Source organism: Heptranchias perlo, chromosome 27 (genome assembly GCF_035084215.1).
Source record: "Heptranchias perlo isolate sHepPer1 chromosome 27, sHepPer1.hap1, whole genome shotgun sequence".
Taxonomy (NCBI): Eukaryota; Metazoa; Chordata; class Chondrichthyes; order Hexanchiformes; family Hexanchidae; genus Heptranchias; species Heptranchias perlo.
The window spans coordinates 24,628,180-24,650,617 of NC_090351.1; the positions used below are offsets into that span (position 1 = coordinate 24,628,180).

Consider the following 22,438-nt stretch of genomic DNA (forward strand, 5'->3'; position numbering starts at 1 on the left):
CTGTGTCTGCTTTTTGAAAGCGCTATCCAATTAGTCCCACTCCCCTGCTCTTTCCTCATAACCCTGTAAATTATTTCCCTTCAAGTATTTATCTAATTACCTTTTGAAAGTTACTATTGAATCTGCTTCCACCACCCTTTCAGGCTGTCCATTCCAGATCATAACAACTCTGTTTAAAAAAAAAACCTGTTGCCTCTGGTTCTTTTGCCAATCACCTTAAATCTGTGTCCTTTGGTGACTGATCCTTCTGCCCTTCTGGAAACAGTTTCTCCTTATTTACTCTGTCAAAACCATTCATGATTTTGAACACCACTATCAAATCTCCTCTTAACTTTCTCTGCTCTAAGGAGAACAACCCCAAGCTTCTCCGATCTCTCTACATAACCGAAGTCCCCCATCCCTGGTACCATTCTAGTAAATCTTTTCTGCACCATCTGTGAGGCCTTGACATCCTTCCTAAAGTGTGGTGCCCAGAATTGAACACAGTAATCCAGCTGAGGCCTAACCAGTGTTTTACAAAGGTTTAGCATAACTTCCTTGCTTTTGTACTCTATGCCTCTATTAATAAAGCCCAGGACCCCAAATGCTTTTTTAACAGCCTTCTCAACTTGTCCTGCCACCTTCAAAGATTTGTATACGTACACTCCCAGGTCTCTCTCTTCCTGTCGCCCCTTTAAAATCGTACCATTTAGTTTATATTGCCTCTCCTCATTCTTCCTACCAAAATGTATCACTTCACACTTCTCTGTGTTAAATTTCATCTGCCATGTGTCTTCCCGTTTCACCAGTCTGTCTATGTAGAAGAGACCACATCGTGAGCAGCGAATGCAGTGTACTAAATTGAAAGACGTACAAGTAAATCGCTGTTTCACCTGGAAGGAGTGTTTGGGGCCCTGGACGGTGGGAAGGGAGGAGGTGAAAGGGCAGGTATTAAATCTCCTATGCTTGCACGGGCTGGTGCCATAGGAAGGGGAGCGGGTGATGGAAGAATGGACCGGGGTGTCTCAGAGGGAACGGTCCTTTTGGAATGCAGAAAGGGGAGGGGAGGGGAAGATGTGTTTGGTGGTGGCATCGTGCTGGAGGTGGTTGAAATGGCGGGGGATGATCCGGAGGCTGGTGGGGTAGAAGGTGTGAACAAACGAAGTCTGTCTGCCTGTACAGGTGGATGCTCAATATCCTGTGGCACTATTCTAACAAGATCAGGGAGTTTTTCCAGTGATCTGGACAACATAGTTCTCTCAACAAACATAATCAAATAATAAAATAATTCTTTTCATTGCTATTCATGGGTTTTTGCCACACACACTGTGGCTGCTATGTTTGCATACATAACTAACTGTATTTGCATATGAGTTAGTAACTTCATTTCAAAGCCATTTGTTGTATGTGATATCCTTAAGGATATTTCTGAGAAGATATGCTAAGGCTTTGGAATAAATGCAAGTCTTTCTAATTCACTTTCAAAGTAACTCATTTTCTGAATAGTAATGAAAAATATCTAGTTTTGCTCTTGCACTCATTACAGAAAAACTACGTTTTGCCATGAAAAACACATTGTTTTAAATAGAAATGAGAAAATATGATCTGCTTGAGGCATCCAAGTATATTTGAATCTTGGATTTCTCTATACAGTAACTTCCTAATCTTGGCTGAGCCACTGGGGAAGGCGCTTTGAAGAGAAGAGACATTAGTCCAAAGGGATGAAGGGATATTCAGCAAGTCAGTTCAACCAGAGGTGCTCAACAGCTCATTTCCTAGTGGCAAAACAGAACAACATAGCACCCCTCCAGCAGAAGGCAAGGAGATTTCGTGCAAACTGACAGCCTAAAATGGGAACAAAAGACATACTAATGTCTTCTAATAACACAGTTACAAATGATTATTTGACTAAATTAAAAATTTCTAAATGAAGTTTCAAAAGGAGAACAATGAGTTGGTCTTTCCTTCTCCTCCTCTTCCTCGTTTGAGTGTGGATGCTGCTGGGACGGAGTCTGAAATGGGAGTGGTTAGGTTTTTTAATTAATGATATAATATTGATACACTCCAAATAGTTCTTATGTCAAGACATTCCATAAAGTGTGGAATCATGTGAAATTAATATGTAGTTCTAATCATAAGACTTTGGTTACGTGGTTAATTCAAATAATATAGCTTGAAGATTTCACATCACTGGGGAGGGGTAAAAAACACCAGATATCAATTGCTGAACAACAAATAATTGAATACAGCTGCAGTTTAGAGACTGTTCCAATGCATTGCTATCAATTACTTGGTTTTTGACCAACATCATTTTATAATGCCTTGAGAAAGGAAAGGCTTATTTGTCTCTTGCATATCTTTTCAGTTGCGTCAGAAAATGTAATGATCATGTGTATAGAAACCATGCTGTTAAATTGGCTGGTATGCTTTTATTAAATTTGTGTGACTATTTAAATAGTATTTGCATATAGGAACATAATAAGATATATACAAGATAGGAACAAGAGTAGGCCATTCAGCCCCTTGAGCCTGTTCCACCATTCAGTGAGTTTATGGCTGGTTTATACCTCAACTCCATTTACTCACCTTTGCTCCATATCTCTTGATATCCTTACCTAACAAAAATCTATCGCTCAGTCTTGTAAATTTCAATTGACCCAGCATCCACAGTCTTTTGAGGAGAGAGTTCCAGATTTCCACTAGCCTTTGTATGGAAGCATGCTTCTTGATTTCAGTCCTAAATTACCCCCTTGTTCTTGATTCCCCCACCCGAGGAAATAGTTTCTCTGTACATACCCTATTGAATTCCTTTATCATTTTAAAAACCTTGATTAGCTCACCCCCTCAATCTTCTCAGAGAAGGTCTCAGTTGAGATTAATAAAGCCGAAGATCTGAAAGACCACGTGTTTCTATTTCATGTTGTAAACACAGTTGAAAATCTGTTCATAGGATGCTTTCATTAAAATCTGCTATAGACTGGGGAGTTGCTTTGTGTTGATTTTTAGAAGACGTGATGCAGTTTAAAAGGTATGACATTGTGGAATATATTTTATTGTAATTCTCTTATTTTTTATGGAATACTCATTGAGTAAAAATATTGCTTATGATGTTAACCCATTTTCTGTGCATGGACTGTCCTGGATTGTCTGGTGATGACAGATGGAATGATTGTGAATTTTACAGATTCTGCGATACCAATGGAAGTACAATATGAAAAAGATAAGTGGGAAATTTTACATCAAAGGTAGTGATGGAATAACCTGTCTACATTCTCTGCTTTGGCTCACTTATGATGAATGGCTGAGGGCTACCTGTGGAACCATAATCTACTTGGGTGAGGCACCCACTATAAGGCAATGCTTTCAGGGGAGGGAGAGAAAAATGGAGAAAGGAAGAAAGTAAATATTCTAGGGTGATTTGTTCTCTGATTGCACCGGGGAGTCACTGCTTTTCCTTGATGCCATGAGCATGTAGGTACTTGTAGAGCAAAACCCCACATGTCCATTTGTCACACCACACACTGCCAGTATGCTGCCCATTCTTAAAATTTTCTAATATCTAGGACTGAAGTGCAGTTTGTACAGCAGGACTGTGGAGGAACAATTTTCAAAAAAGCCTGTGCACAGGATAGATATGGAGAAAAGATGGAATGTGACTAGTAAATAACAACCATTTCCCAGCAGCCAATTGCAGTTATGCTTCAAAATTATTTCATAAAATATAGATAATTCTTCATTTTTTGTGAAGGTGGGGGTTAGGTGTTGGTTTGCATGAGGGACTGTGCAAAGGAATGCAGGTAAGGGACTGTGTGTAAGTATTTATTGAGGAAATTGAACTACCCACATAAACCTTTCCCAACATCTGCAGGGATAAAAAGTTTATTGTGTTTCCAAAATTACATTTCAATGAGTCTCCAGACACCACTTTATGCTTAGATCTTAAAAGCCCTTAGCTAATGAGAAGCCACTCAGCTGCTCTGTTTGTCTGATGCCTAGTAAGAATACAGTACATTATGAGCATAGTTTTTGTACTTGTTACAGTGAATCAGATACTATAGTTGTAATATACCTTTAATTGTATCATGTATACTGAATCAACTTAAAAGTTTGTCATTATGAATATATTCAAAAAATTGCACTGTTGGTGCATTCACGAATTTTGAAGTAGGTTTAGTTTCTAATTCATTGTCCAGCATATCAACCAATGAGTTAGATTCATGCTGCAGTGGGAACTAGTGATAATTTGTTTTTTTTTGTGATAGTGAATCAGTAGCTATGATCAATGATTTTGATATAATTGAGTTGCCAATCATGTTCCTTTTTTAAAAACTTGATAAAAGAACCTTTCTGACATCTTACGAATAAATTGTTCCCTTTGGACAAATGAAGACTGGATCTTATTCAGCCCTCTGGGTAAATAGCATGCAATGAAAATGAAGATAGTTGCAGAAAGAGAAGTCTGTAACAGTGTGAAGTTTTAATGCCAACACGGACCAGTTTTCTGAGAGCAAAAACCAGTGTCGGTTTACTAAAAGATAACACTCATTTGCTTTGAAGGATTTTGCGAAATGCTTGCAGATAAACGAAGAGAATCTCTTATTTGTTAGTGTGTGGAATAAATTGCTTTAATGGAATGGTTTCAAAAGCCAGCTGCAGTATTTCACAAAATAGGTACAGATCAGGAAGGATAGACCATTTTAGCTCATTCATCTAAAAAGTCCTACAGTCTCGCAACACTGAATCCAACAGTCTCTTGAATGACTCCTGAGATTTTTAGCTTCCAGCTTGTCTCTCACAACTGCGCTATCTGGTGCATCACAATACATACAGTCCCCACCCCACCAGAAAGCTATGTAGTCTCCTGGGAGAGGCAAAAACAGATAGAAACCCACCAATTAGAGAATAAAAAATCTTTTTAAAAATTCCTGTCCGATCCCGTTGGGTGATTGAACTAGTCCAGGAGAGCACCACTGGCCATGATTAATGTCATACTGTGCCTACCTTTTTTGTATGAAGTGATCTCTGCCCCAGTCGAAAACAGGTCTACCTCAAGCTTAAAGGAATTCAGCAAATCGATGTTCACCACACGAGCTGGCAGCCTGTTCCACAGATCCACTATTCTCTGGGAAAAGAACCATCTCCTGACATCTAACCTAGTTCTGGCCTTACATAACTAGAAATTGTGACCCCTGGCCCTCCTTAACCTATTTAGTTGAAACAAGCTGTCTACACGAACACAACCTATTCACTTAATCATCTTATAAACCTTGATCAAATCATCTTAAGTCTAGGCTTCTGTAAAGTGTAGAGTCCCAGCTCTTTGAGTCTATCTTGATAACTAAGATGTTTCAAACTGGGAATTAATCCAGTGGCCCTTCTCTGCACCCGTTCCAAAGCCTTAATATCACTGAAGCTATCTTGTTAGGGCCAGAAATCGCTCTGAGCGGCAAGGCATTGGTCACCGCCACTCCTGCGAATTAAATTAACAAAATTACTCACTGCGGGCTCTGTGGCATCGAATTGCTTGAATTTTAACTTTAAAAAAATTGTGCGCTATCAACTTAGCCTCTGAGCAGCGTGAGTTACCGTGCAGCTGGAAAAGTTTGTGAGAAGACGCCCACAAAATCTGTCAGGAAGAGAAGTCACGCCCACAGATTCAGGCTGCATTGCTCAATAAGGCAAGCAGACTTAGAAACATAGAAAATAGGAGCAGGAGTAGGCCATTCGGCCCTTCGAGCCTGCTCCGCCATTCAATATGATCATGGCTGATCCTCTATCTCAATACCATATTCCTGCTCTCCCCATACCCCTTGATGCCTTTTGTGTTTAGAAATCTATCCAGTTCCTTCTTAAATATATTCAGTGACGTGGCCTCCACAGCCTTCTGTGGTAGAGAATTCCACAGGTTCACCACCCTCTGAGTGAAGAAATTTCTCCTCTTCTCAGTCCTAAATGTCCAACCCTTTATCCTGAGACTGTGACCCCCTCGTTCTGGACCCCCCAGCCAGGGGAAACATCCTCCCTGCATCCAGTCTGTCCAGCCCAGTCAGAATTTTATATGTTTCAATGAGATCCCCTCTCATTCTTCTAAACTCGAGTGAATACAGGCCGAGTCAACCCAATCTCTCCTCATACGACAGTCCTGCCGTCCCAGGAATCAGTCTGGTGAACCTTTGCTGCACTCCCTCTATGGCAAGTATATCCTTTCTTAGGTAAGGAGACCAAAACTACACACAATACTCCAGGTGTGGTCTCACCAAGGCCCTGTATAACTGCAGTAAGACATCCTTGCTCCTGTACTCAAATCCTCTTGCAATGTAGGCCAACATACCATTTGCCTTCCTAACTGCTTGCTGCACCTGCATGTTTGCTTTCAGTGACTGGTGTACAAGGACACCCAGGTCCCCTTGTACATCAACATTTCCCATTCTACCACCATTTAAATAATACTCTGCCTTTCTGTTTTTCCTTCCGAAGTGGATAACTTCACATTTATCTACGTTATACTGCATCTGCCATGTATTTGCCCACTCACTCAACTTGTCTAAATCGCCCTGAAGCCTCTTTGCATCCTCCTCACAACTCACGATCCCACCTAGTTTTGTGTCATCAGCAAACTTGGAAATATTACATTTGATTCCCTCATCCAAATCATTGATATATATTGTGAATAGCTCGGGCCCAAGCACTGATCCCTGGGGTACCCCACTAGTCACTGCCTGCCACCCCGAAAAAGACCCATTTATTCCTACTCTCTGTTTCCAGTCTGTTAATCAATTTTCAATCCATGCCAGTATATTACCCCAAGTCCCATGTGCTTTAATTTTGCACATTAACCTCTTATGTGGGACTTTATCAAAGGCCTTCTGAAAATCCAAATAAACCACATCCACCGGTTCTCCCTTATCTGTTCTGCCAGTTACATCCTCAAAAAACTCCAGTAGGTTTGTCAAACACAATTTCCCTTTCATAAATCCATGTTGCCTTTGTCTAATCCCGTTAATATTTTCTAGGTGTCCTGTTATTACATCCTTTATAATAGACTCTAGCATTTTCCCTACTACTGATATTAGGCTAACCAGTCTCTAGTTCCCTGTTTTCTCTCACCCTCCATTTTTAAATAGTGGGGTTACATTTGCCACCCTCCAATCTGCAGGAACTGTTACATAATCTATAGAATTTTGGAAGATGACAACTAATGCATCCACTATTTCCATGGCTACCTCTTTTACTACTCTGGGATGCAGATTATCAGGCACTGGGGATTTATCAGCTTTCGGTCCCATTAATTTCTCCAGCACTTTTCTTACTAATACTAATTTCCTTTAATTTCTCCTTCTCACTAGTCTCTTGGTTCCCTAGCATTTCTGGGAAGATATTTGTGTCCTCTTCCGTGAAGACAGAACCAAAGTATTTGTTTAATTGCTCTGCCATCTCCTTGTTCTCCATTATAAATTCTCCCGTTTCTGACTGTAAGGGACCTACATTTGTCTTCACTAATCTTTTTCTTTTTACATACTTGTAGAATCTTTTACAGTCCACTTTTATGTTCCTTGCAAGTTTACTCTCATCATCTATTTTTCCCCTCTTAATCAATCTCTTGGCCCTTTTTTGCTGAATTCTAAACTGCTCCCAATCCTCAGGCTTGCTACTTTTTCTGGCAACTTTATACGTCTCCTCTTTGGATCTAATACTATCATTAATTTCTTTTGTTAGCCATGGTTGGGCCGCTTTTCCTTTTGATTTTTTGCACCAGAAAGGAATGTATAATTGTTGCAATTCATGCATTTGTTCCTTAAATGTTAGCCATTGCCTGTCCACCGTCATACCTTTTAATGAAGCTTCCCAATCTATCATAGCCAACTCAGTCCTCATACCTTCGTAGTTTCCTTTGTTTAGATTTAGGACCCTAGTTTCGGATTGGACTATTTCACTTTCCATCTTAATGAAGAATTCTATCATGTTATGGTCACTCTTCCCTAATGGACCCCGCACAACGAGATTATTAATTTTCATTCATTTAAAGTTAGTATTCTGTATGTCATTGTAAATAAAAATGTTAAATTTTTAAAATAAAAAGCCAAAGAAATAATTGAATTAAATTAAAGAGACAGAAGGGAAAAGTAATTTTTTTTAAATTTAAAAAGTTTTTTTAATGCCCAAAAACTATTAAAATAAGGAATAATATGAGACTTCACATTTTTAAAAGTTAATTTTTAGTTATTTGGCAGTCATTAAGACTCACTGTGCTGTTAAAACTTAGTTTAGACCTGTATTTTTAAGCGTACCCGTTTGGTAGCGTAATTAGTTACTTTCAAGCTGGGCAGATAAGCAGGTTGGCGCTTTTTCAATGATTTCCCTGATTGCAGCGTGCGATGGCCCTTTAATTTGAAGCTGTCATGCTCCCCACAGCCCACCCATCAGAAATGTAAAAAAGAAAAACTTTACACCAGCACTCATTGCTCATGCTGGCAACATGTTCCAGAGGTCAATGACTATGCAAAACAGAAGTACTCTACCTCTGATCTAACCTAGTACTGTGCTTTCGTAATTTACACTTGTGTCCCCATGTCCTCCCTGACCTGGCTAGCTCAAATAGCTTATCCACATGAACTGAGTCTAATTGTTTCATTATTTTAAAGACCATGATCAAAGCTCAAATTTGATATTTTCCCTTTACTCTCTAAACCTGCTGTGGTAACTGAAAGCCTTTAAAATAGGTAGCAAAGTAGTGGCCCTTCTCAGAACCTTTTCCAGGACCTCTATATCACCTACCTTGTAAGAGAACCAAAACTAAACGCAGTATTCCAGACAAAGCCTTGTACGGAGACAAAATACAATTTCTTGCTTTGTATTTAATCGTCCTGGCAATACATCCTAACACTCTCAAAAGCAAAATACTGTGGATGCTGGAAATCTGAAATAAAAACAGAAAATGTTGGAGAAGCTCAGCAAGTCAGGCAACATCTGTGGAGAAAGAAACAGAGTTAACATTTCAGGTCGAAGACCTTTCGTCACAACTGGAAGACGTTAAGATTTAAAGTTTTTAATCAGGTTTCTTCTAAAACTCGATTTGCTCAAAAACTTCAACTGGAAGATGTTAAAAGAGTTAAAGATTTTGAGCAAATCGAGTTTTAGAAGAAACCTGATTAAAAACTTTAAATCTTAACATCTTCCAGTTGTGACGAAAGGTCTTCGACCTGAAACGTTAACTTTCCTTCTTTCTCCACAGATGCTGGCTGACTTGCTGAGCTTCTCCAGCATTTTCTGTTTTTATTATCCTAACACTCTATTTATTTGCTTTTGCAATAGTCTTGTGGCAACGGTATGGACTTTGTGATTCATGCAGTATAACACTGAGGTCCTTCTCCCACTCGGCAGCCTTGAATACGCAGCCATTGCGTAGCGTGCACATACGTGATGTTGCCCCTAACCAAGTGCATAATACTAAATTTATCAAGGTGAAAGGCTTAGCTTCTTTTCCACATCTCCCCACCCCAAATAAAGTGTTTGAGTTATGGCAGCAATGATTTAGAATTGATAACTTGGTCAGTTGATAAAGACAAGCAGATTTTAATCAAATTTTGGACAAGTATAATTTATTATAAATTTGTCACACTATAGACAGCATAGCCATTTTTATAGTACGCAGATACAGAAATAGACAATGAAGCTGACACTTCTGGGCAGCAGCATTATCACCCACTACATTGTGGCCTAATGTGTATTATACTATGCAGTAAATTTGAGAAGCCTTACTATTACACAGTCTTACAGCAAATTAACGCTTAAATATATTGGACATTTGAATTTGTGCCCTGTAGCTGCATCAAACTTTTCTGTGACCTCCTGCGGCTCCAATAATAGGTGATTGCGCACAGTAGCTAATGAGCTGCACTTTCAGTTAAAATTGTCCTCAGGTGGCTTTCTGCTACATGTTAGTTAAACTGTGATGTGACATTTACAGAAAAATGTGATTATGTAGCCATTTTGCCTTCGCTATCAGCTTGTTGGCATAGTGGGGAGTTTTTGGGCTGGCTTACTTCCATGGTGGGACATTCTCGAAACAGTTTGCTCTGAATTTTTGCCAGCACCACCACATTGGACATACGGCACAAGTTATGTCTTGTGAGAGTGAATTTTGTACAGTGTGAATTTTTTTGTTAATTTTAACAAGTGTTAACATTTTCTAGAGTGAGGCTTAGCTGGCAGAATGCTTTACTATATTCTGATAAAGTGTCCCTTTTTAAGAAGCTGAAGACAAAAAACATGAGGGGTTAAAAATTATTATTTCATTACAAGGACGACTAAGAAAGGTGGACCGGGTCCTACTTCTTTGGAGTTTTTCTTGGAAGATTTATTGTTTCATTGAGAAAAGACAGATTGAGGATATCGGAAAATCCTGTTTTCACCAGCTTCTCCACACTTAAGAAAATATTTTTCTTGACCTTGGCCTATGTGGTGTGACTGAACAGCTGGGTGTGACTAGATTGTAACAGGCTGGAATGAATACTTTGAGATAAGTGTGGGGTTAGTCTGGGTTGACTTCCTGTGTAATTTCTGAAGCATATACTGGAAGGCAGACTGTTTAATTGGGAAGATGAAGTATTTTAAGCGCGAGCTGAAATTTCAGTATTTGGTGCAGTATCCAGACTGAGAACAATATTATTTATAGGCAATGACAATGGTGGCTCATTAGGGGAAGGAGGAATATTTTTGAAAGTTTTGCTTCAATCTGCACAATTGGAATGCTTTTGAGGTGAGGGGGTGAAGTGTTTGTATTTTGGTGTTGGTATCAATGCCACAGTAAATGTGATTCTATGTGGCGTGGGAAGAAATAACCCATTTCACTTGCTAGCTTTAAGACCAAGGAACCATGTTTTTGTTGGGAAATTACATCCTAGTGCCATCACCACGCTGCCTCTAAGGGGACAATATTGAGCTGTCACATGAATAATGAAAGGCTGTCAGCATGTCAATCTGAGTTCAGACTGCCTCTATCATGTCAATACTGATGCACTGAATTTGGTGCTGTAACTGATAGAGGTCAATTCAATGCTGGTATACATGAAGCTAAGTTGCATTAGTGACATGGTTAGAGGCATCAGTGCAATACTAGTACAATGCATTTCATTGTCTTTTAATGCATTATCGCTTCCCAGATCCATGCCCCTCTCTCCCACTGCTTCCTGTTTGAATCCCTCTGATTAGGTTTTCACCTTTTCCACAGCACCAAAGTGGCCCTAACCAAAGTCATGAATGACATACGATGCATCATCTCTCCTTGTCCTTCTCGAGCTCTCTGTCGCCTTTGGCATGGTTGATCACACCATCCTCCTCCAAAGCTTTTCCCCCGTTGTTGAGCTTCGTGTATTTGCCCTTGCTTGGTTCAACACTTAATTATCTGATAGTTTGCAGACCTATGATCGGACATGTAAATATGGGACTATTGGCTTCTCTTCCCACCCCTGCCTCATCACCTCACCCAAGGATCTATTCTGGGCCCCCACCCCTTCCTCATCTACATGATGCACCTTGGTTACATCAGGAAAACATGGGGTCAGCGTCCACATGTTTGCTGACGACACCCACCTCCACCCCTACACTGACTCTGTGCTATTAGTCCACATGTCCAACATCTGGTCTTGGATAAATGGTTTTTCCTCCAGCTAAACATTGAGAAACCATCGTCTTTGGCTCCAGTACAAACTCCATATCCTCACCACCAATTCCATCCTCCGCCCTGGCTACTGTCTCATGCTGAACCATACTGTTCGCATACAATTCAACTCTGAGCTGAGTTTTTGATCCCATATCCTTTCTATCACAAAGACTGCTTACTTTCACCTCTAACATCACCTGCCTCTGCCCCTACCTCAGCCCACTTGCTGCTGAAGCCTCCATCCGTGCCTTTCTCACCTCCAGACTCAACTATTCCAATGCTTTCCTGGCCGGCTTTCTATCCTCTACCCTCCACAAACTTTAGTTCATCCAAAACTTGGCTGCCCGTATCCTATCTTGACCATCCCACTTGCCAATCACCTCCGTCTTCGCTGACCGACATCGGTTCCCAGTCTCCCAGCACCATTTAAAATTCTTGTCTAAATACCTTCATGGTCTCCCCTCCCTGTCTCTGTAACCTCCTTCAGTGCTACAACCTCCCCCCAACACAGTCTTCCTCCAATTCCAGCCTCTTGCGTATGCCTTCCTCCCTTTGATGACAGTGCTTTCAGCTGCCTGAAATTTTAAAAAAATACCTGGATGTGTACCTGAAGAGCCATGACCTGCAGGGCTACAGACCAAATGCGGAAAAGTGGGATTAGGCTGGGTGGCTCGTTTCTCAGCTGGCGCAGACATGATGGGCCGAATGGCCTCCTCTTGTGCCGTAAATTTTCTATGATTCTATGCCTAGACTCCACGCTCTAGAATTTCCTTCCTAAACTTATCCACCTTCATCTTCCATGTTAAAACCATTCTTAAAACCCATCTCTTTGACCATCCCTCCCAATCTTTTCTGCTTTGACTCACCTGTTTTTTCTCACACCTCTTGAAGTGCCTTGGGTACGTTTTTCTACAGTAAAGGTATCATAAGTACATGTTGTTGCGGTTGCACTGTCTGTGTCTATCCAATGACTCCTGCTGAATGTGTGGTCTCGGGCACAGCTGTAATGCCCCCTTGGTCAAAAGCTTCATTGCTATTAGCTGTTCAGGATCACACATGGAAAGTAGCTACTTTGGGTAAGGACTAGAGGGCTGAAACAGTACCCCAGCAGGGATCTACCACCTTGAGAAGAGAAGATAAACATTTGGTAGAAAAGGAGGCAGACCAAAGATACAGATCTGCTAGTAAATCACATAAGTGGTATTCTTTATTGCAGTCCTCTTGTTTAACTGGCAGAATCATGTATTAATGGGATTCCATCCTTTTTTGATTATGACAAATCTCTAGTTTGTGTTCTACCAGGTCCTGGAGGAGGGTCAGTCATCAAAGTGCTGCCAGAATGCATTTAGCCAGTGAACTCATTTATTAAAGTAACCATGCCAGTACAGCATTAACAGTGATTGCAACAGAGACAAGTCTTGCTGAGCACAGTATTTATTATCCAAGGTTACTGTTATCAAAGTTTTTGTCTTCATACATGTAAGTGCTATATGTTGCTTAGAACTCTTGGCTTTTGAACCAGAAATTTGTTTTTACAAGCAATGGGTAAGATAATTAGGAAACTTGAATGCATCTTTTTCTAACTTCGCAAAAGTGTGGTATTTTTAATGTGGATGTATTTTGACTCCCTTTCTGGCCCTCAGCAATGTGCATATGCATGGCTGAGTATGTAAGGAATAATTTTCCAACTTTGCGCATTCTTTCCCCATTGGGAAATGCATGTCAGAAATTTGAGTGTGCAATGTTTCAACCATTAATTTAAATGATTGGAAGATCTTGCGCAGTTTCATGCCCACATTTCTGGTATTGGCACCTGGTGTTTGAGGCTCCTTATCAGGAATGCAAAGTTGGAAAATTATCCCAACAATGGCTCTCGATCTGGTTACTGGAAGGTGCACAAGAATAATTGGGGCAAATTGCCCTCTGACTTCCTATGCACCTCCTGTGGGGCAGTGCCTTCCCATTGACATTACTGAATTTGAACATACTGTTTGGCTCATGTTTTTGACACTGCCTTTGAATCAACTGAACAGTTTGATTGTGTGAATATTCTCAATGTTTCCCAGTAGTTCAGTAGGTAAATGCACTTGGTGTGGTACTGAACCAACCACATCAGGAGAATCCTAAGTCTGTGTTCATTTAGCTGATCTCAGTAAGGCTGTTGGTGGGATACTGCAGTCAGGCGTTCCTGTCCTAAAGGGAGGAAAAAATTTGGCCCCGCTTCCTGCTCTCAATTGCAGTTATTGCCTTGGCTCTGGATAACGTCAGTGACTCTGAGGAACAATTCAATCTTGGTATTACCTCAGTCTTTTTATGGGGAGAGAAGAGAAAGGGCTCTAGACTTTGTGACAAGTAGGCCATGCCTGACTAATCTGGTTGTATTTTCTAAGGAGGACTCAAGCATCATGGATAGGGGAGTGTCTATGGATGTTGCCTACATGGATTTCCAGAAGGCATTTGATAAGGTTCTGCACAATAGATTAGTAGCAAAAATGAGAGTGCTTAGAATTGGAGGTAACCTTGTGACATGGTTTGATAATTGGTTGGGAGATAGGAGATAGAGAGTAGGGATGAATGGTTTGTTCTTTGATTGGCAGCATGTGGTATTCCCCAGGAATCTTTACTGGTGCATCAGCTTTTCACCAGATATATTAATGACTTGGATTAAGGAATAGATAGTTGTACATTGAAGTTTGAAGATGCCACTAAGTTAGGAGGCACAGTAAGTTGTGTGGATGGGAGGAGGAAGTTACAAAGGGACATTGTCAGACTAAGTGAATGGGCATCTTTGCTATTAGCTGGTTAATTAGCAAATACAGTGAATGCTTGTTTCACTCAAGTTATTGTAAGCTTATGGGCAAATGGCAAAAGAGCTGCTGTAGACTCCAGTTGTAAGGTAGCCACATGCTCAATCCTTGCACCTTTGCTGAACCTTATTTTCTGGATTTGTCTTTCAAGGAAGATACTCTTTTCAGCACCTCATTCCAGAAAACAGACCTGAATACCAGGTAGCCCAACCCCATTATTGGCAAAGTTGTAGTACTATCCCAAGTAAGGTGAATGAGAAAAAAGTAAGATTACCCTTCTTGTTATGGATGTTCTAATTCTTCAATGGTAGTTTATTTTTCTACTTCCTTTCCAGTGCTTTAGTCTGTCAAAATTTACACACAAGTGATATGTTTGTTTAGATAATTTAAGATACACCTGTACCATTTACCTCTAAAGTAACAAGTAAAGGAGTTGTTTAAGGAAAAAAATAAGTCCCAGTCATTAAGCCATTCTTTTCATTACAGCAATTCTCTCAACTATTTGTTATCCCTCTAGTCAGAATACCTCCTGTTTGTTATGTATATTGATGATTTACAGCATGGCATAGAAAGTAAGGGTTATTACATTTGTAGATTATACTAAATTGTGCGGTACAGTAGAAGAAAATAGTTGCAAATGGCTTTGGATAGATTAGGGATTTGGCTCCAATATTGGCACATGCCCTTCAGTATTGGTAAGTCATGTACATAGGTGTGCCAGATTCAGGGATCGAGCATGACATGGGCAAGAAAGACTTGCATTTATATAGTGCCTTTCATGACCTCAGGATGTCCCAAAACGCTTTACAGCCAATGAAGTACTTTTGAAGTGTACTCACTGTTGTAATGTAGGAAACCCGGCAGCCAATTTGCGCACAGCAAGGTCCCACAAACACCAATGTAATAATGACCAGGTAATCTTTTTTTTAAGTGATGTTGGTTGAAGGATCAATATTAGCTAGGATACCAGGAAGAACTCCCCTACTCTTTGAAATAGTGCCATGGGTTCTTTCACATACAGATGGGGTCTTGGTTTAATGTCTCATTCGAAAGATGGCACATCTAACAGTGCAGTACTCCCTCAATACTGCACTGAAATGTCAGCCTGGATATTGTGCATCAAGTCTCTGAGGCAAGAGTGCTACCAATGAGCCATAGCTTACACCTAGTAAAAGGTGACAAGATTGTTTGATGTGATAGGGCCAGGTACAACTAAGTGCCATCCATTTAAATTAAGGAAGCAGGGAGAGACATTTTATTTTTATAGAATCCTAGAATGGTTACAGTACAGAAGGAGGCCATTTGGCCCGTCAAGTCCATGCCAGCTCTCTACAAAAGCAATCCAGGTAGTCCCACTCCCCCGCCCTTTCCCCGTAGCCCTGCAAATTCTTTTCTTTCAAGGACTTATCCAATTTCCTTTTGAAAGCCACAATTGAAACTGCCTCCACCACCCTTTCAGGCTGTGCATTCCAGATTTTCCTTGGAAGGTGATCAACCTATGGAACAGCTTTCTGGAGGGAGTAGTCAGGACTGGCTCCTTGCATTCCTTCAGGAAAGCATTAGATGTATTTTTTGATAACTACAAGATCATGGCAGAAGGAAGGTGAGGTTCTAAATAATAACCAATGGAATCCCCTAGACTTGCCTGATTGCCTTTGAGGGATTAGAGAGGAATTTTTGACAGAGATTTCCTGAATTAGCTACAAGTCTGTTTTTTTTTCTTGCTTTTCCCATGAGGTGAGGTGAGGGGAGGGAGTAGGGTATAAATACAAGGATAAGTCCAGTAAAAAATGGGCAAGCGAGTATAAGCCTTATGGTCTTTTCTCATCCTGAGTATACAACAACATACTTTAGCTAACTTTTTCCAACTAATAGTAGTGATGGGTAAATTATGTCTTGTGAAATTATGTTGTTCCTGTGTAAATTCCCCCTTGATGAAAAGTGAATGATTTTGACAGGTGGTGAATTTTAAAGCAGGAACTACAACCATTTGAACTGCATAACTTTGTCAGAATTCTGAGTAGAAAGAAAAGAAAATAGCAATTTAATAGCCATGCTCTGAAGAGAGGAATAAGAAATAGCTGACAAGTATTCACCAATCTTAAATCTGGAGATATTGAAGTTTGTCACATAATGAAGTTTTTTTTAAAAACTTGGCAATAACTTTAATATTGTAATTAATTACCGTGCAATAGATAAATTTCAGTTAATGACAGTAATCTGTTATGCAAGATCCATTATTATGCATTTACCATTGTTGAATTTATAGCTTTAGTCGAATGAAAAGGTTTTATTGGCTGTAAATAACTAGGTAGTAGTTCATGCTGTTTGTTTTACTAGGAATATTTAATTAAACTTTTGGGACTATTTCTTTCAATCTTAAAAGTACTCCAACCATTCAGGTATGTGAATGATGAAATTGTTATCACCATATATTGTGGCAATGAGAAAATGCCAGTGACTTAAACTTTCCTGCCATAGTGGGGTTGATTTGTCAGTTCTTGTGTTCCACCGCATGAGAATGGAAAACCAGCACTATTCTTGTGACTGGGATTTTGTGACTGGGATCAATGTGCAATACTCCTGGTACCATCCTAGAGAACTTTATTGGGTGGAATGTTTTATTCAGCAAGCCTAAAAATAACAATAGCAAGAGCGAAAAGAAGAAAGTTTAAAGAGTTAATGAATAGATAATGAGTCCACTGAATGGAAAGCAAAATGTTCCTCCAGTCCACTTAAATAGTGAGAGAACTGTTTGGGACGATGTTACATTATTATTCTCACATATATAAGATTGAATTTCAAAACATAACACACTTGACCTTGCAGAACCCATCCAGATGACTAATAAATATAACAGTGAAAGAGTTGATTCATAGATGCATAAGTTTATCACATCTGATGACATTCACTGATTACTGACCTGTGGCTGTTATATCATTTACACTGATTACTGACATGTTGCTGTTGTATGATATACACTGATTACTGACCTGTGGCTGTTAATCTCTTGAACAGAACTAAATGGCGGCAAAGATCAGACGGAAAATTAATTTTGAAACTTGTTTTCATAAACAGCATAATTAATTAACTGCCTGTATTACTAACTGCATTTTTATTGAGATTTTAAAGAAATCACCACTATGGTGACCCTGTCTGCTTGTATGCCTGCGGCACCAAAGGAAGCAGTTGTAATTTTTAATGTGCAGCCCCGTGTAGTGTAGCTGTCTTATCCCACCCAGCACACTGCGGCAGAAATGTTGGTGATCTATGCTTCAGCTTCTGATCAGTGTTCAAGTACTGGGAGTCCTGGGATAGGGCCCCATATCAAACTGCATCACCAAATAGAGCTGGGTACATCTCTGGGTACATTGCAGAAGATGTCTCGCACCAAAAAAAAAAAGAATTTTGACTACAACCACACATGGTTTATTTACTTTAGATAGTATATTTAAGTATAGATCTTTGAAATACGGACAATATTGGGTGCATTCATGAAACTGGTCTTAGTCATCCTAAAAATTATGATTACTGAGGAAATACATTTAACATTCATTATATTCTTGGATGGCATTCTATTTCGACACTTTGATTACCATTTTTTACAATCAGATTATATGCAAGAATACCTGCCTAGACATACTGTATCCTTAGTACAGAATTTATAAAAAAAACAGTAGTAGTAATGACAAGTTCCAACAGACATCTGTCCATCTACCAATAGATTGGAGATAAAAAGAAAGTCATGAATGTTGGAAATCAGAAATAAAAGCCACTTTTATATTGCTCTTTCAATTTGGATCCCTGGAGCCCAGCAACTGTGACCTGGATTTTTTAGGTCAGTGATAAACTTATACGCTCGGGTAAAACGCCTGGAATCCATGCTAAAACACGACCAATGTTAAAGGCCCTTAAAAACTGCAAATTCTGGAAATGCACAACTAGTCGATCAGCATCTAGAAGAGAAAGACACATTACCATTTTGTGTGTCGACTCTACTTCAGGTCTGATTAAAGATCAAACCTGAAAGTGTCCAAATGATCAAATACTTTGTACTTTAGGATTCTCTGTTTTTATCACTAATATATAGTTGTCCGTTCCCAAAATTCTAAACTGTTTCCAGATAATCAAAATGTCATTGGAGCAGAGAAATAAGACCTTGGTTTAAATCCCTGGACTGGATTTAAACTGGAATATCTTGGATTGAAGCCAGTGCTCTTGTGAACTAACTGCCAATACAGTTATGAGATTTTACCTTGGTTGAATGTCCAGTGTGTCTCCCTGCTGCAACTGCATGATTACAACCAAAGTAAACAGATGTTTTAAATTTCTACCTCTCCATTAAGTAGTTTGTTAGCACAAGTCCTTTTGTTGAATTGCGCTTTAGTTGATTTGGATACTTATTTAATATGAGTCTATTTACCATTGAAAGAATTTGTTAAGCAGTAATTGGCTGCTTCAGGCAGATGGCTGTTAAATCCATTGTTTCCTCTGGAGAATTAGAGCTGAAACAAAGGGTCTTAGAATCTTAATGTTGACAGCAATTTCTTGCTCATGAACAAAGAATCTATCTGAAATATTTAACACAGGAAAGGAAATATAAGTGCGCCCAGAGTATCCCAAAGCACTTCTACTTATCTCTCTGGTTAATAGCTCAATTTATTCAAAGGTTTTCATATAATTAATTTTCTCTCTTTCTCGCTCTCTCAGAACACACTGTCGCTTCTCTCCCATTTCATTCTCATATCCTTTATTGAGCTCACTTCCTGCTGCCACGACCACCCTCCTCACCCAGCCCCTGGCTACTCAGTTACCTCTTCTTGGTTTGCTCACATTGTAAAGGCTCTCTCTCCATTATTTTCTCCTCTTGCCCTCCCCCAAGATTGCTGTGATCAACCGCCACCCCCCCCCTTTAATAAGCCCGTCTTCTGGTTCTCCCCCCCCCCCCCCCCCCCACCCCCCCCCCCGCCCCCAATCCTCAATCTCACTTTCCTCACCAGGGTCCTTGAATGTGTTGTTGCCACCCAACTCTGTGCATATGCTTCCAACAACTCACCGTTCAAATCCTTTCAGTCTAATTTTTGTCCTATTCATAATACCAATGCATCAGTTGTGAAGCTGCACAGAAAATACAGCCTTGACAGAGACAGGTTAAAGTAGAAAAAAATATATAATTTTGCTCCAACAAAATTAGTTGCACACATCCCTGGAGATGCAGTAAATCAAAATTTTTGTATTAAGAGGAACACACTTTTGTTGAACTTTTAATTAGAGTATATTAGCCCTTTGGAGATTTTTTTTAAACGTCTAACCGAGCTGGCCCCACCTCCCTCCAGATCAACTGGAGTAATGGACTAAGATGCTGAACCAATCATATCTGTTAGTCCACTACAAGCTTCTTGTGAAAGCAATTCAGGGACCGCGTAGCAGCAGTTTGCTCTGTCCCTTCATGTTTAAATGTGGCAAGATAACAGAAGTGTTGCTTTCCTTCAAACTAATGTGAAAGACATAATTTAGGGACTCCCCATTGCTCAGTAGGTAAAAGCACTCTGTGATGTGATGCACTAAGCCGTACAGACTAGGAAGATCCCAAATTTCATTCCTGACCTGTGCTGAATTAGTTGATCTTGGCCAAGTAGGTGGTGGAGTGCTCAATTGGTAGTGGCGTCCCTGGGTTATAGAGGGGATGTTGTCTGAGAAAAGGATCGACCTCAGCGGTGATAGCATATATGAGAGCTGCCCAAACAGTGGCTCATGGGCCACGTACAGTTTTCGACTCCTGGCAATCTGGCCCTCAAAGTCCAGACCACTCATTTCTATTTGTGTTTATGTTTCTCATTTGGTGGTTTGTCCTATTTAAATTTTGTGGGTTTGGCAGTTTGGAAACACCTGCCGTTGAAGCTTTTGTTTAATTTGTGGATAAATCCTAAATCAGCACACCAAGATCTCTTAGTATCATAATCTTGAGATGTATGCAGATTAAAGTAGAATATGGATTAAAATTTTATATGTGGCTACTGAGGATCCATAGTCTGTACCTATGCAACTCATGAAGACAAAAAATGTGGACACTTCAGCCCTACAAGGTCCAGTGGCCTGCCAGTGCTCGCTGTATGAGATCGAGTAAAGCATGGCAACCTGAATGAGGTACTGGAGAGCTGCTAGCACCCCGAGAACTGTAATCTAGCAGCATGCACCACTGAAGAGAAGGGGGAGAAAATTGACAGGGACAGAGGGATTAATGGATTATTTATCAAAAATATACTGAACAAATTTATGGTAGAATGGCAACATTAACAATTCCACTGCAAACGGTGCCAAACAGGATATAGAAATCAATAATGAGGCAATAGCAGCCTTTGGTGAGATGTGCTATGGATCTTTGGAAATCAGATCCCTATATCAGAGGCCCCCAAACCTTTTTTTGCTGAGCCTCCCTTTGGAGATTCATGTCCTGTGCGCACCCCTCTCTTTGTAAGAAATAGTGGATGGAATTTTGAATTTCGGCGGGGGCATAAAACGGGCAGTAATGGTTCAGCAGTGGACGAGTTAACGGCACAAATAACTACGTATGGGTATGATCTTGTGACCATTAGAGAAACATGGCTGCAGGGTGACAACGACTGGGAATTAAATATGCCAGGGTATTTAACAATCAGGAAGGACAGGCAGGAAGGAAGGGGAGGTGGGGTGGCTATGTTAATAAAGGAAGGAATCACTGTAATACAGAGAAATGATATTGGGACAAAAGATCAGGACAATGAAACAGTTTGGGTAGAGATAAGGAATAATAAGGGGAAAAAACACTAGTGGGCATAGTATATAGGCCTCCTAATAGTTGCAACTCTGCTGGAAGAAGTATTAATCTGGAAATAGTCGGGGCATGTAATAAGGGAACAGCTATAATTATGGCGGATTTTAACTATCATATTCACTGGACAAATCAAATTGGGCCGGGCAGCCTTGAGGAAGAGTTTATTGAGTGTATTAGAGATGGATTTCTTGAGCAGTATGTAACTGATCCGACAAGGGGGCAGGCAACCTTGGACCTGGTCCTGTGTAATGTGCCAGGATTAATTAATAATGTCCTAGTTAAGGATGCCCTTGGAATGAGTGATCATAATATGGTTACATTCCATATCCAATTAGAGGGTGAGAAGGTTGGTTCTCAAACAAGCGTACTGAGCTTGAATAAAGGAGACTATGATGGTATGAGAGCGGAATTGATTAAAGTGGACTGGGAAAATAGATTAAAGGGTAAGACGGTACATGAGCAGTGGTGTTCATTTGAGGAGTTATTATACAACTTTCAAAAAATATATATTCCACTGAGGAAAAAAGGGTGTAAAAGAAATGACAGCCATCCGTGACTAAGTAAAGAAATTAAGGATAGTATCCGACTAAAAACAAGGACATATAAGGTAGCCAAACTTAGTGGGAGGATAGAAGATTGGGAAGTCTTCAAACGACAGCAAAAAGTAACTAAAGGATTGATTAAGAAAGGGAAGATAGATTATGAAAATAAATTAGCAAAAAATATAAAAACAGATAGCAAGAGTTTCTATAGTTATATAAAAAGAAAAAGGGTGGCTAAGGCAAACGTAGGTCCCTTAGAGGATGAGAGCGGGAAATTAATGGTGGGAAACATGGAGATGGCAAAAATGCTGAACAAATATTTTGTTTCAGTCTTTACGGTAGAGGACACGAAGAATATCCCAACACTGGACAAACAGGGGGCTCTAGGTGGGGAGGAGCTTAACACGATTAAAATCACTAAGGAATTGGTACTCAGTAAATTAATGGGACTCAAGGCGGATAAATCCCCTGGACCTGATGGCTTACATCCCTAGGGTCTTGAGGGAAGTGGCAGTAGGGATTGTGGATGCTTTGGTAATAATTTTCCAAAATTCTCTGGACTCGGCAAAGGTCCCGGCAGATTGGAAAACTGCTAATGTAACACCCTTATTTAAAAAGGGTAATAGGCAGAAGG

The 22,438-nt window shown here is 40.0% G+C and overlaps 1 protein-coding gene across 2 annotated transcripts in view; it reads left to right on the forward strand.

Moving 5' to 3' along the window:
* kif21b (kinesin family member 21B) overlaps positions 1 to 22,438 on the forward strand; it is a 150,309-nt gene that overhangs the window by 17,107 nt on the left and 110,764 nt on the right. The window lies entirely within an intron of this gene.